Source organism: Camelina sativa, chromosome 4 (genome assembly GCF_030686135.1).
Source record: "Camelina sativa cultivar CO46 ecotype springtype chromosome 4, ASM3068613v1".
Lineage (NCBI taxonomy): Eukaryota > Viridiplantae > Streptophyta > Magnoliopsida > Brassicales > Brassicaceae > Camelina > Camelina sativa.
Genome location: NC_141883.1, coordinates 8556638 through 8572304, shown reverse-complemented (window position 1 = coordinate 8572304; position 15667 = coordinate 8556638). Strand labels below are relative to the sequence as shown.

At 37.0% G+C, this 15667-nt stretch overlaps 1 non-coding gene across 1 annotated transcript; it reads left to right on the top strand.

Moving 5' to 3' along the window:
- The first annotated feature begins 11606 nt into the window (after positions 1 to 11606).
- On the top strand, positions 11607 to 11713 carry LOC147945610 (small nucleolar RNA R71). The gene has a single exon (XR_015597815.1). It is a non-coding gene; the product is annotated as a small nucleolar RNA R71 (small nucleolar RNA).
- The last annotated feature ends 3954 nt before the right edge of the window (positions 11714 to 15667 follow it).

Genomic DNA, 15667 nt, shown 5'->3' with positions numbered 1-15667 from the left:
CCAAAGTCCGCGGCCACACAACGCGGTTTTTGTGGTTCTTGACCACAGGAGGTAGTTGCCTCCCTTCAGGACAGTAGGGAGAACAAGCGGTTTGGTGTTCTCCATGGTAGTATGCTATTGACCGCCGGGTAAAGTTTTTTTTTTTTGACCGATGGGTAATATGAAAGAGAATAGAAAGCGAACAACAAGAATGGAGAATCAAGACTTAGAGATTTAGAGAATGGAGTTGGTTTTGTCAAGGGCAGAAACCTAGCTCTAATACCATGTTAGAATTGCGGAACTACTAAGGTAGAATAAGAAAAGAGAGAATGAAGGATAGAATGCTTAAATTAGAATAGTTTTTATGTTGTTACATGGCCTAATATATAGAGGCAAAGAGAACATAGCCGTTGGATACAAAAGGAAGAAGATTAGCCACTTGCTTGGGCATGTCGTGATCATTCTTAATGGTGAAAGCGACATGCCATTCCCTTGTTTGACTCGCCAAGCTTCACCAACCGAAGGCACACGTGACTCTCTATCCATGGGAGATATTTCATTCCTTCTAGATCCTTCTCCCTCATGGGCTTCTTTCTTATAAGGCCATTGCAGCTCATCTCATTCTTATTTCCCTTATGGCCTAATGGCCTAACGACCTGGCATGTACGGACGCTTGTACGGACGTTTGTACGGACGGCCTTATTATCAAGTCCTCGATCAATAAGGCATAATTAAAATATTCAGATATGAAGAATGAAATAGGAACCAATCCAAATTGGAAACCAATGAACCGAACCACAACCGATATACATACTCGAATTTATCCTAAACTTCTCCTACATCCAAAAAAACCATAACTGAATTACTACATACTGAGAAACGGAAGGGAGCTCTAAAATATAAACGGTAGAGTCTCATGCGTTGCAAGGGTTATTGTTTGTTGTTTTTAAACATTTTTGTTTCTATAAATTGAATTGTTTCGTAAATGAAATTTTTTTTCTTATTTGATAATGGGCATTCCCTTTTAGTTTTTATTTAATTTTATTTTTATTATGTGTTTTTATATTCTTTTCATTACCTTTTGTATAAATATTTGTTCGCTCTTTTTTAAATGATCAAAGAAGTAAAAACCATTCTCATAGTTTGAAATAATTTTATAATTCAGGCTCATTTTTTTAGATTAGAAAATTTATTAAAGCTTATACTATTTCTATTCTACAATTAGGACTTGTTGTCTTGTGATGTAACCAGCTTGCAATATATTCATGATGAATTTTTTGGTGTAAATCAAATTTGATTAATAGTATATTTGGAAATTGTTTTTTTTCGAAGTAGTTCTTATTAGTAAATGCTTGCCAATTCACAGCATATCACTACTACACCTACAAATCTTCTTAATATGCCGTTATAAATTAAACACATGTACTTTTGGAATAAAACAACTGAGTTCATCCTCCATTTAGTTGAATATCCGATAGTCATTCTCTTTTTCAAATAATAAAATATTATTTGCCTATATAAATAATTTTGGGAGTTGACCATGTATAAAAATATACGTTTATGAGGTTCGAAAAAAAAAACACTTTTAAATATTTTGATGTCATCCATTCCTCGTATGTACAGAATGATCATATTTACTTTAAAAAAAATTATAAAAATACGCACAATATATACGAAGAGTTTAAAGCATGGTAAATCATGACGACACATCTATATACTTGTTCTATCCTAATCAGCACATGAATTAATATTTAATAGCTAATAAGAACTTTTTGGGAGGAAATAATATATTGTCTAAAGTATGATATTAGAACACATAATTATATAGGTGATGACCTTATTTTTGTTAGGAAGATTTTGTTGATAATTTAGGATATAATTATCAAATTTAGTTTTAACGTAAATAAATCATAAGCCCAAATATATGCTTTGGAAATTTAAAAATAATTATAATTCTCTTAATTTGTATTTCAGAAATGGGGACTACTATAATTATTGTAATTTAGATTGTAATATTTATTTGTAATAGTTTTGGAAGTTAAAACTAAAACTAGTCATAAAAGTTTGGACTGAAGATTTGCATTAAAAATTAATTTAAATAGAGTGACAATTTAATATTTAAGCTTGGTAGGACGGGTAGTAAACTTGGTTTGTGTGGTATCAGCGTGTGTAAAGCTCAGATATCTTCTTCAACCTTATATATAAGAATACAATACAAAGATATGAGGAATTTGTTTATTATATGCTGAGAAATACCAAAACACTTTTGTTAATTATTGAAGTGTATATTATAATCAAGGGAAAACAAACCATCAAATAAAAAAGCATAACAAAGCTGACTAGAAAAGAGGCTTAAACATTAAATCTTCTTGTGTATCTTCAATGAGAGAGTGTTAGGCACATTATCTTCCATGGCACGATCAGACTGTCACCTACTCACCAAACTCTCATCAGATTCTTTGATAACAATTTTTGATTTGTTTTTTCTGGTGGTATTTTAGAATCAAACATAGGAATTAGCTGATGGTAGCAGCTGAATATAATATAGTATAACCTACATATAATATATATCTATTCTAAATAAGTGACTAATCACCCAATAAAGCGTTGGTTCTTGAACTATTGGGATTCAGAAGTGGATGTGTTGTTCATGTTATTGGATAGTTTAGACATTACTACTTTTTCTGGAAATTTTTGGTAATTTAGCTTGGAGATATGAAACTAGTATCTTTGTGGTGGTGGATGATGGATGTATGGAATGGTGAGATATGAAATGAATGGATGGCAGGGTGTTTCAATTCCCCTTATGCAGTTGTAGTATAAGAGGTGTCAATCCAATTTGAGTGTTTGCAAGCAATCAGAATGTGCATATATGTCTAAGTCAAGCCAAATATTAAGGATGTTTGTCACTAACAATCCTATGATGAAATGTAAAATGCAGAATGTAAAAGCTACTAGAACTAGGTGCTAAATGTAAATGAAACAGAATGATTATAATAGTTATGAAGCTAGAACAGAAATAGAAACTATGGTAATGAACTAATGCAAGGCAAGTAATGAACAGGACACTAAGTAAATGCAACAGAAATGCAACTAGAATGAAACAGGAAACAAGACAGGACAACTACAAAGCATAAACAAGAATTCTGGGGATGAACTCGATCTACACTCGATCGAGTGTAGATCGAGTGCAGGGTCGAGCTGGACAAATCCGGAAAACAGAGCAATGCAAGAAAAACAGAGCAATAGAAAAGCAAATCAAACAACGATCAAACAACAGGATTTAAGCTAGGAAATCAATAAACAAGGAAGGTCTTGAGGAGGGATTCATGGGCTGGACTAATGATTGAGGTCATCTAACTTGGTCAACAAATCTCAAACAACTTGAGCTAATCTCTAGACATATATTTCTAAGACATGTTTAATCCACTCTCATGGCAAGAAACAATCAAACTCATGCATCTCTAGACTTGTTCTCACAAAGTAAAGAATCTACACAAGCAGACATTAAGCAATATGTCAAATACCAAACAAGACTTCTAATCTCTTAGCAAACCTAATGATAGTGTCTAGATCTAGTCTTATCTATGCTCCTTAAACATTGGTGTGATGCTAAGATGCTTGAAATCAGATCCTACCCTCTCAGATATAGGACCAGCATTAAGAACATCTAGCCTAGAAGAGATCTACAACAATCAAGCTTGACCAAATCAAACAAACCTCAAACACAACCCAGCCTAACTCATCCTCAAGATGCTAAGCAACTACTCACAAGAACACATGATGAACATCAAAGTCATAAACCCAGAAAATGATGAAACTTGCATAATTAGATAGATAAAGCAAAGATCTACAATATTGAAGAAGGAATCAAACACGAATTCTTAATATCTTGAAAGTTATGGAACCAACAAAATCCAAGAATTATGAGTTTTTCTCTTTCAAAGAGGTACAAGATCTAAAATATAAAAGTGCAAAAGGAATAATTCCCCAAAAGGGTAAAAACTAGGTTTTTGACTCTCTAAAGAGTTGGACTCCTTTGTGGCTGCTGGTACAAGGCCTTTAAATAGAAAAAGTAGTGGAAGCCCTAAAAGTGCTAAAAGACAAAATAGCTAGGCGGCTCGGCCAACTCGACCCGGTGCTCGGTCGAGTGACTGGTCGAGTTGGCTCCTCTTATGCTCCTTCCACTCGGTCGAGTCCCTCTCTGCACACGGTCGAGTGTCTGGTCGAGTGGGCGGTCGAGTGGGACTCCGGACCTTGGTTCTTCAGCCTTAACTCTCTTGCTTTCTCCTCACGATTGCTTAACTTCTCCTCAGCATTGCTTCCATGCTCCTTAAGCTCCAAAATCACCTGTTTATGCATGAAAAGATGCAAATGCAATGCAACTAAACTCTAATGCAAGAACTGTCCTAAAGCTATGCAATAATGGTCAAAATGGATAGCAAAAGATGCAAAAGATGTGAATATATTAAGAGAAAACAGGGTAAAATATATGAATACCAACACCCCCAAACTTAGTCTTTGCTTGCCCTCAAGCAAATGAACAAGACATAAGAAGGTAGGTGAGGTTTGAAAGTGGGATCTCAGCTCCTAAAGCTTGCAAATAGACCATCTAGAATCAATGTCCAAGTTACTAGTACTATGATGCAAGTTGAATGAGCTGTACTTAAAGATTTTAGACAAGCATATCACAACCTTTACTGATTTGAGCCTTAGATGTCCACATGCATTCAAATCAACCATTTCCTTTAACATTCATTAATCAAGAACATGAATCAATTCTATGCAATGCTTAAACTCATTTGGCTTGGTAGTAAAAGGTTTAGAGACAATGATGGTCTCTCTTTAGAGTGGGGCTTATCAATATCAAGGTTCTCTCATAAAAATGGATTGAGCTTTAGAAGAATGCTAAAGGTAAGAACACTTAGACACATACAAGAACAAAACCTTGTCTACCCAAAGGCACCCAAAGTGTTTATCCTATCAATCTAAACCCAATTGATCCTAGTGCTACCCTTTAACTTCTTCTCTTCTCTTTCACCCTTTTCTCTTTTGATTTTAAAGTCTTAGGAGAGGTTTCTTATATGATCTTTCTAGTGGGATGGGGGATTCTTACTTATTTGCTATGGTTCTCTTTTCTTCTTATTCTTAAGACATATAAACATTTTGCTAGACTTTTCTTTTCTTTCTTTTCTTTTCTTTAACTAGAACCATCTTCAACAACAATTTTTTTACTTCCAATCCTTTCACTAGATTTTGATTTTACTTAAACACATTCCCCTCCTAAAGACTCTAACCTTTTCTTTCTCTTTTCCTCTTTTCTTTTCTTTCTTTTTCAAACAACCAAATCCCAAACCCAACAATGAAATCACCTAGTCCTATCTAGTTTGGAAAATGCAAACTAGAACTACACAAGGCATTATTCTTGTCAGTTCAAACCTAACACTTTCTACCAAGCTCAATCCCAAAATAAGCCTTACACACTCAAGATTAAACATGGCTTGAAAGAAGGGTTGGTTAAGGGTATTTGGAAACTGATTTTAATGATTCAATCAGCTACTTGGATCAACAAGAGTGGTAAAAAGGAGAAACATGATCCAAATATGTATATGATATCCATGAGTTTAAAGCAATGCACACATTGATATTTAACAGTCAATATTAAGTTCTTATAAGTAGGAAATGGCATCAAATCACAACATGATTCAATTTAGACCAAATGCAATGCAGGAATTCAAGGCTTGGTTCAATCTTATGCTTCTAACCACTCAACTAGCATCAAAGTACTATTAACTTGGGCATTGATCCTAGTTTGGTGAATCTAGTAAGCTAACAAGGCAAAACTCATCATAGATCTCCAATGCAAATATCTAACAGTCCTACATGAAACATTCTAAACAAGATCCTAATATGCAATGCAAACTACATGAACACTCTTTTTTTTTTTTTTTTTTTTATAAAGATTTTTGCAAATTTTTTCAAATTTTAGTGGTTTTCTATGCCTTAGATGCTATGCAAATACTAACATGATGATGCTAAAAATTTGAAATAAGAAAACAAAACACAACATCAAATGCTATCTCAAACCCTCCCCCAAACTTAAATCACACAGTCCTCTGTGTGAAAGAAATTTGTAAGAGGATTCAAGACCAAAAACAAAACACAATATGAAATGCTATGATATTTACAAGTGAAGGTGATAGTGGTACCTCAAGGATTGGAGAAAAAACTGTCCACATCCTCATTCATGCTGTCAAATGTGTAGTTGGGGTCTGGTTGGTGACTTGGAGAAGGTGATTGGGGCAGCTCGACGATGCCAACCGACTGGGACTCGGTCGAGTATGTGCTCGAGTGGGGGGGGGGGTCGAGCTGGACTGCGAATCTCCTTTTCTTCTTCTAATTAAACTCCCTTGCTTCCCTGACCATGAAAACACCAAAACACAAATCAAAATACCAAAACAAATCCTAAGCAATATAAACAGAGATACCTTAGGGACTTCCTCCCTAATGAGCTTGTTTAAAGTCACTAAGCTTGACTTTTAATGCCTTTTTAGGCTTGAGGAGCATCCTGGAGAAGCATTGTGAACTTCTCAGGTGTTTCCTTTTCTCCCAAATACTTCTTAACTCTCTGACCATTGACTGTGAACTCACTAACATCCTTGTTGAGAAGTGTGACAGCTCCAAATGGTAGGATCTCCTTTATCTCAAAAGGGCCTCCCCATCTACTTTTCAACTTCCCAGGGAATAACTTGAGTCTTGAATTATAAAGCAAAGCTTGGTCTCCAGCCTATAGGTCTTTGATGAGAATCTTCTTATCATGGAAGGCTTTAGTTCTTTCCTTGTAGATTTTGGAGTTTTCATAAGCTTCCAATCTGATTTCTTCAAGCTCATGCAATTCAAGGCTTCTCTTAGCTTGTGCTGTCTCTAGATCCAAGTTCAAAAGTTTGATTGCCCATAGGGCTTTGTACTCAACTTCGACTGGGAGATGGCAAGACTTGCCATAGACCAGTTGGAATGGGGTTCTTCCTATAGGTGTCTTGAAAGCTGTTCTATAGGCCCAAAGTGTTTCATCAAGTTTACTAGACCAATCCTTTCTTGTTGCTCCTACTATTCTTGATAGAATGGCCTTGATTTGTTTGTTTGACACTTCAACTTGCCCACTTGTTTGAGGGTGGTAGGCTGTAGACACCTTCTGCTTAACTCCATACTTCCTTAGCATTCCTTCAAAGGTCTTGTTGATGAAGTGTGTTCCTCCATCACTAATCACAGCCCTTGGAATTCCATTCCTTGGGAAGATTATGGTCTTAAAAAGTTTAAGAACCACTTTGTGATCATTAGTAGGGCTGGCAATAGCCTCTACCCACTTGGAGACATAGTCCACTGCCACTAATATGTAGACATTCCCATTTGAAGGAGGATTAAAAGGTCCCATGAAATCAATTCCCCACACATCAAATATCTCAACTTCAAGAATTGGATTTTGGGACATCTCATTCCTTCTTGTGATATTCCCCATTCTTTGGCAAGCATCACACTTTGTGATGAACTTGTGAGTGTCTTTGAATAATGTAGGCCACCATAAACCAGCTTGTAGGACTTTCTGGGCTGTCTTGAAAGTTGCAAAATGGCCTCCATAAGTAGAACCATGACAATGCCCTAGCACTCCTTCAACTTCATTTTCTGCTATGCATCTCCTAAACAGCCCATCTGATCCCTTTTTGTATAAGTAAGGTTCATCCCAATAGTATCCATTGATGTCCTTGAGGAGCTTTTTCTTCTTATAAGAGTCCATGTCTGCTGGGATTTCTTCACACACCTTGTAATTGACTATGTCAGCATACCAAGGTAAATCTTCACTTTCAAGTGCCATCCACTCCTCCATCTCATCCTGCTCAATCGAGTGCCCAAACATACTCGATCGAGTGCCTGGTCGAGTGGGCGGTCGAGTTGGAGGCCGAGTTGTCCCAATTTGCATCAGTTTCTCCTCAGGCATTGAATCATCGATTGGAATCTCCTCCTCTATCCTCATTCTGGACAAATGATCAGCTACTCCATTCTCTATCCCTTTCTTATCAACTATTTCCATGTCAAACTCTTGGAGAAGCAAAATCCATCTCAACAACCTTGGTTTTGTGTCCTTCTTTGAGTAGATGTGCCTCAAAGCAGCATGATCAGTGTACACAATTACCTTGGACCCTACTAAGTAACTTATGAATTTTTCAAAGGCAAAGACCACTGCTAGAAGCTCTTTCTCTGTTGTTGAATATCTTCCTTGAGTTTCATCCAATGTCCTACTTGCATAGTGAATAACATGCAGCTTCTTATCTTTCTTCTGTCCCAGAACTGCTCCTACTGCAAAGTCTAAAGCATCACACATAATCTCAAATGGAAGATCCCAGTTTGGAGCTTGGACTATTGGAGCTGATATCAAAGCAGCCTTGATCTCCTTGAAAGCCTTCAAGCAATCTTCATCAAAGTTGAACTCAGTCTCCTTGCAAAGCAACCTTGTCAATGGCCTAGCTATCTTTGAGAAATCCTTGGTGAACCTTCTATAAAATCCAGCATGACCAAGAAAGCTTCTTATGTCCTTGACTGTTTTTGGTGGTTGAAGTTGAACCATGACTTCAATTTTTGCTTTGTCAACTTCAATACCCTTCTCTGAAATCTTATGACCAAGAACTATCCTTTCTTCAACCATGAAGTGACACTTTTCCCAATTCAAGACTAGATTTGTCTCCTCACATCTCTTTAAAACCCTGCATAGATTAGTAAGACAAGAAGAAAAGGAATCTCCATAGACAGAGAAGTCATCCATAAAAACTTCAACCACATCCTCAATAAGATTAGAGAAGATTGACATCATGCACCTTTGAAAGGTAGCTGGAGCATTACATAATCCAAATGGCATCCTCCTATATGCAAAGGTACCATATGGACATGTGAATGTTCTCTTCTCTTGATCATTGGGATGAATAGGAATTTGGAATAATCCAGAATATCCATCCAAGAAACAGTAATGGGTATGACTGGCTAATCTTTCCAACATTTGATCAATAAATGGAAGAGGAAAATGATATTTCCTAGTAGCAGAATTAAGCTTCCTATAATCAATGCACATTCTATGTCCTGTTATGGTTCTAGTGGGAATTAACTCATCACGACCATTCTTTATTACAGTGATTCCTCTTTTTTTAGGGACACAGTGGACTGGTGAGACCCAAGTACTATCAAAAATAGGATAGATCACACCAGCTCCAAGCAGTTTTAAAATCTCTTTTTTTGACTACTTCCTTTAGGTTAGGGTTAAGCCTTTTTTGAGGTTCAATACTAGAGTAGGATTCATTTTCAAGGTGGATTCTATGCATGCAGAGACTAGGTGAAATTCCTTTAATGTCATCCAAAGTATAACCAATAGCTTTTCTAAACTTCCTTAGCTCAATAACTAGCAAATCAAGCTCTTCCCTACCCAAGTTAGCATTTACTATCACAGGATAAGTAGATTTCTCACCTAAAAAAACGTACCTTAGCCCAGATGGGAGAGGTTTTAGCTCTACTTTTGGTGCTTTCAGTTCAGACCAGTCGTCTGTGGAGGACTTGGCAGTGCACTCGGTCGAGTAGTGTTGGTGCTCGGTCGAGTGTATGCTCGAGTAGGTGGTCGAGCTATCTGTATTTGCTGTTTGAACTGACCAGACTTCCTCTCTTAATGCTGGTAACCCCTCAAAAACCTCTGGATGGTGTGATTCTCTACAGGAGTCCAATATATCTTCATAGGCCTTGGTTTCTTTATGGATGAACCATTCCTCTCCACTTTTGGTCAAAACATTTCTAAGTTGATCTTGTTCTGCTAGCTCTTCCATCAATTCTCCTGATAATTTGTCCAACTCTTCAACCCAAAAGACTTGTCCTCCAATTGTTGGTTTCTTCATAGCCTCTACAATTTCAAATGTCATTCTGAGGTCCTCTCCCAAGTTGAGATCAATCTTCCCTTGTCTCACATCAATTATTGCTCCTGCTGTAGCCAGGAAAGGTCTCCCCAAGATCAAAGTATCTTTTGGTTCTTCATCCATTTCCAAGACTACAAAGTCTGTTGGGACTTTCACTACTCCAACTCTAACTGGTAGATCCTCCAAAACACCATGTGGTAATCTTATTGATCTATCAGCTAAGATCAGGGAGATGTTGCATGGCTTATACCTTGTAAACCCTAGGCGCTTAGCAACTGATAGAGGCATTAGGCTTACTGAGGCTCCCAAATCACAAAGGCATCTATTGAAGGTTAAGGGCCCTATAGAGCAAGGTAGAGTAAAGGAACCAGGATCTCTTAGCTTTTGAGGGTTCACTTGCTTTTGGATTATGGCACTACACTCATGGCTGAGAATCACCATCCCTTGAACTTCTTTGATCCTTTCCATCACAGAATCTTTCAAGAATTTTTGGTAAGGAGGGATCATCACAAAGGCATCTATTAGAGGCATCCTAAGCTCAATCTCTCTAACTTGTTTGTCAAACAATGCCTTGTATTTTTCAACCATCTGTTTTTTAAATCTTTTTGGGAAAGCTAGTGGAGGCTTGTAAGGAGGAGGAATGAACCGGACTTCTTTTTCTTTGGAGATAACTGGATTGATTTTCTCCTGAGAAGCTGCTCGATCGGGTACTCGACCACCTACTCGGTCGAGTGAGTGGTCGAGTGGTGCGTCGAATTCAATGGTGTTTTCATTCTGAGTCTCTTCTTGTTGGAAACCCTCCCCTTCCTGAATTCCACTGTCCTCAGTGTTGGGATGTGCTCCTAGTCGTGTTGGTAAGACTTTTCCACTGCGAAGATTGATAGCATTGGCAAATTCAGTAGTTTGCACAATAGCTTTGCCCTTGTGATGGTCATGCTTTGGGGCAGAAGCTTGTTGATTTTCTATAGTCATAATCCTGGAAGTTAGTGTGTCAAACTTGGCATGAAGTTCACTGTAAATATCTTCTATCCTCTTGTTCAGCTCAGCAATTCTGTTTGCTGCCTCAATCTTCCCATTGGTTTGCCCAATCAACAGCTGTTGTATCATTGCTCTTAGGTCTTGTTCCTGGCCTTGGTTAGTCTGAAACCCTGGTGGGGGACACAATTGGGGATGGAACACCTGTTGTTGCTGCTTGGGTATATAGTTTTGTTGCTGTTGAGGTTGTTGAGGCTGTTGAGGGGGGGGGGGGGGTAGAATTGATCTTGTGGGTTAGCCACATTGTTACTCCTATAAGAGAGATTGTTATTATTGAATCCTCCTTGGTTGTAACCTTTGAATCCTCCCTGGTTTTGCATGTAGCACAACTCAACAAACTCCCTATCTCCTTCTTCTTCACTAATGAAGTGGATTGTCTGTGATTGGCTTAGTAGGATCTTGTCAAGCTTCTCATTGACCATCTTCAAATCCTTCTTGTACTTGTCCTCTTGATCAGTAGATGTGGACCTTATTGTTCTGTCATAGTCCGCATTATAATTTCCATCAGACTGAGCAAGGTTCTCAACCAATTCCCATCCTTCTTCCACATTCTTGTTGAGGAAGTTGCCATTTGAAGCTGTATCAAGAAGCATTCTTATTTTGGGAAGCACCCCTCTATACAAAGTGCTTAGAAGGGACTCATTGCTGAAGCCATGGTGAGGACACTGAGTATGGAATCCTTTAAACCTCTCCCAAGCTTCACAAAAGCTCTCATTATTCCTTTGAGCAAACCCAGAAATTTCATTCCTCAACCTAGCAGTCCTTACATTGGAGAAGAATTTGGCCAGAAAAGCTTTCTTGCATGCATCCCATGTGGTTATTGCTCCAGTAGGAAGAGTCTTCTCCCAGAGATGAGGTTTGTCTCCAAGGGAAAATGGGAATAGCCTTAACTTGAAGCCATCTTCACTCACTCCATTGATTTTTGTGAGTCCACATATCCTGTCAAACTCATCAAGGTGATCTAGAGGATCCTCCATTGGCAACCCATGAAATTTGTTGGCTTGTATCATGAAAATCAATCCACTCTTGATTTCATAATTATTATTGGCAACTGCAGGAGGCACAATACCATCTCTTTGGTTGTGTGTGTTAGGTGCATCCACAACACCAATGTTCCTTGCCCTTGGAGCTTGTTGATCTTGTTGCTCCATTAGCACTTGTTGTTCTTGTTCCTGATTGATTCTTGTTCTCTACTGTCTTAGGTCCCTTGGTGGTCGGTTGATGTGATCAAGGAGTCTCTGAAGATTGTGATGACCCTTGGATCTTGTTTGCATCAACAGACTCGAGTACATACTCGGACAGGCACTCGGTCGAGCGCAGGCTCGAGTGGATGGTCGAGTCGATTGGGAGGTGATGTCTATTTGTATCTAGCTTCTGACTCGTTCACGAACTCGTGCACTCACTCGGTCGAGTGGAGGTCGAGTTGGAGGTCGAGTTGGTACCTGAAACTCAATCACAAACAATCAGTAGAAGAATCGAGATCAGTAGCGAACAAGGGGATAAAGGAACTTAATCTTAGACTTCTATTGATCCTAATTGTCACAAATAAACACTCAAATGGGCAACGGCGCCAAATTGAAACACGTATATTTTGTGGTGGTGGATGATGGATGTATGGAATGGTGAGATATGAAATGAATGGATGGCAGGGTGTTTCAATTCCCCTTATGCAGTTGTAGTATAAGAGGTGTCAATCCAATCTAAGTGTTTGCAAGCAATCAGGATGTGCATATATGTCTAAGTCAAGCCAAATATTAAGGATGTTTGTCACTAACAATCCTATGATGAAATGTAAAATGCAGAATGTAAAAGCTACTAGAACTAGGTGCTAAATGTAAATGAAACAGATTGATTATAACAGTTATGAAGCTAGAACAGAAATAGAAACTATGGTAATGAACTAATGCAAGGCAAGTAATGAACAAGACACTAAGTAAATGCAACAGAAATGCAACTAGAATGAAACAGGAAACAAGACAGGACAACTACAAAGCATAAACAAGAATTCTGGGGATGAACTCGAGCAAGCACTCGATCGAGTGTAGATCGAGTGCAGGGTCGAGCTGGACAAATCCGGAAAACAGAGCAATGCAAGAAAAACAAAGCAATACAAAAGCAAATCAAACAATGATCAAACAACATGATTTAAGCTAGGAAATCAATAAACAAGGAAGGTCTTGAGGAGGGATTTATGGGCTGGACTAATGAATGAGATCATCTAACTTGGTCAACAAATCTCAAACAACTTGAGCTAATCTCTAGACATATATTTCTAAGACATGTTTAATCCACTCTCATGGCAAGAAACAATCAAACTCATGCATTTCTAGACTTGTTCTCACAAAGTAAAGAATCTACACAAGCAGGCATTAAGCAATATGTCAAATACCAAACAAGACTTCTAATCTCTTAGCAAGCCTAATGATAGTCTCTAGATCTAGTCTTATCTATGCTCCTTAAACATTGGTGTGATGCTAAGATGATTGAAATCAGATCCTACCCTCTCAGATATAGGACCAGCATTAAGACCATCTAGCCTAGAAGAGATCTACAACAATCAAGCTTGACCAAATCAATCAAACCTCAAACACAACCCAGCCTAACCCATCCTCAAGATCCTAAGCAACTACTCACAAGAAAACATGATGAACATCAAAGTCATAAACCCAGAAAATGATGAAACTTGCATGATTAGATAGATAAAGCAAAGATATACAATATTGAAGAAGGAATCAAACACAAATTCTTAATATCTTGAAAGTTATGGAACCAACAAAATCCAATAATTATGAGTTTTTCTCCTTCAAGGAGGTACAAGATCTAAAATATAAAAGTGCAAAAGGAATAATTCCCCAAAAGGGTAAAAACTAGGTTTTTGACTCTCTAAAAAGCTGGACTCCTTTGTGGCTGCTGGTACAAGGCCTTTAAATAGAAAAAGTAGTGGAAGCCATAAAAATGCTAAAAGACAAAATAGCTAGGCGGTTCGGCCAACTCGACCCGGTGCTCGGTCGAGTGACTGGTCGAGTTGGCTCCTCTTATGCTCCTTCCACTCGGTCGAGTCCCTCTCTGCACACGGTCGAGTGTCTGGTCGAGTGGGCGGTCGAGTGGGCGGTCGAGTGGGACTCCGGTCTGGACCTTGGTTCTTCAGCCTTAACTCTCTTGCTTTCTCCTCACGATTGCTTCACTTCTCCTCAGCATTGCTTCCATGCTCCTTAAGCTCCAAAATCACCTGTTTATGCATGAAAAGATGCAAATGCAATGCAACTAAACTCTAATGCAAGAACAGTCCTAAAGCTATGCAATAATGGTCAAAACGGATAGCAAAAGATGCAAAAGATGTGAATATATTAAGGGAAAACAGGGTAAAATATATGAACATCAAGATAGGAGGAATGTAGGGCTTCAGTTGAGCAATATATGCTATTAGAGAAAAAAATATTAACTTAAAAATCTAGGCTAGTTGTATGTACAAGAGTTATTTATAATATGGACTCGTTAAGTGATAATATTTGGATTTTGACATATGGACAAATGGTCTGTAAGTTTTAATAGGTTGATTTTGAGAATGTTTGTTTTGCAGAGAATAGAGATGAATCTTCAAAAAAAAAAAAAAAAAAAATTAAGATACATATCATATAGTCTCTAAAATTAAAATATAGAATTAAGCTTTTAAAACGATATTTCATTTTTTTCTAACACATACAACAACAACCTACAAAAAAACACAAAAAAGTGTATAATATCTAAGATAAAGTGAAAGAGAATGAGAAAATTAAAAATATGAGTATTTATAGGATGGGAAGTGATGAGAGTTACAATTTGGAAACTAAAATGTATGAGAGTTAATTCTAATTTATTGTGTTTTGAATAAAACTGAGTGGAGAAATATAGTTAATGCTTTTTTTTTAATATTAAAGTGTGAGTTAAATGTATATGATTAAATGTGTTTTATATATGGTTTAAATGAATTTTTTATTTTATTTTAGATTTATATTAAAGTGTGAGTTAAGTTTGTATGACTAAAAGTGTTTTAACTATGGTTTAATAGGAAACAATTTATCAGTTTTATATTAAAGTGTGAGTTAAATTTATATGGAAAAATGTGTTTTATTTATGGTGTAATTGGAAATATTTTATTTTTTATTTTTTTCAGTTTTAATATTAAAGTGTGAGTTAAATGTACATTCCTAAATGTGTTTTATTTATGGTTTAATTGATTTTTTTTTAATTTTAGCTTTATATTAAAGTGTGAGTTAAATTTAAATAATTCAAAGTGTTTTATTTTTGGTTTAATTGGAAATAATCTTATTTGTGGGGAAGAGAGAGAGACGTAGAAGAGAAGAAGACGGGAACTCATAGTTTCCGTTGTCGCTATTATCTGTGGGGATAAGTCGATAAATTTGTTAGGCTTAGTTAAAGTGGTCCATTAACTATTTACTACAAACATAATATACAACCCATTAACAATTTATTTAAACATGAGATAGAAAGAAAAAGAAAAAGAAAAAAAAAGACAGGTGTAGGATTTTCTACAAGTGCCACGTGGCAAGCAGTTAGAGCCTCCTTATAATTGTAACCCTACTTTATTATATTAGATATTCTTTAAATTAATACTCTCTATAAATTAATAAATTTTTTCGGTCCCGAGCTGGGACGGTATATAAAATGACATAATTTGTTAAAATAATAAGATAATAATTTTTTTTGAA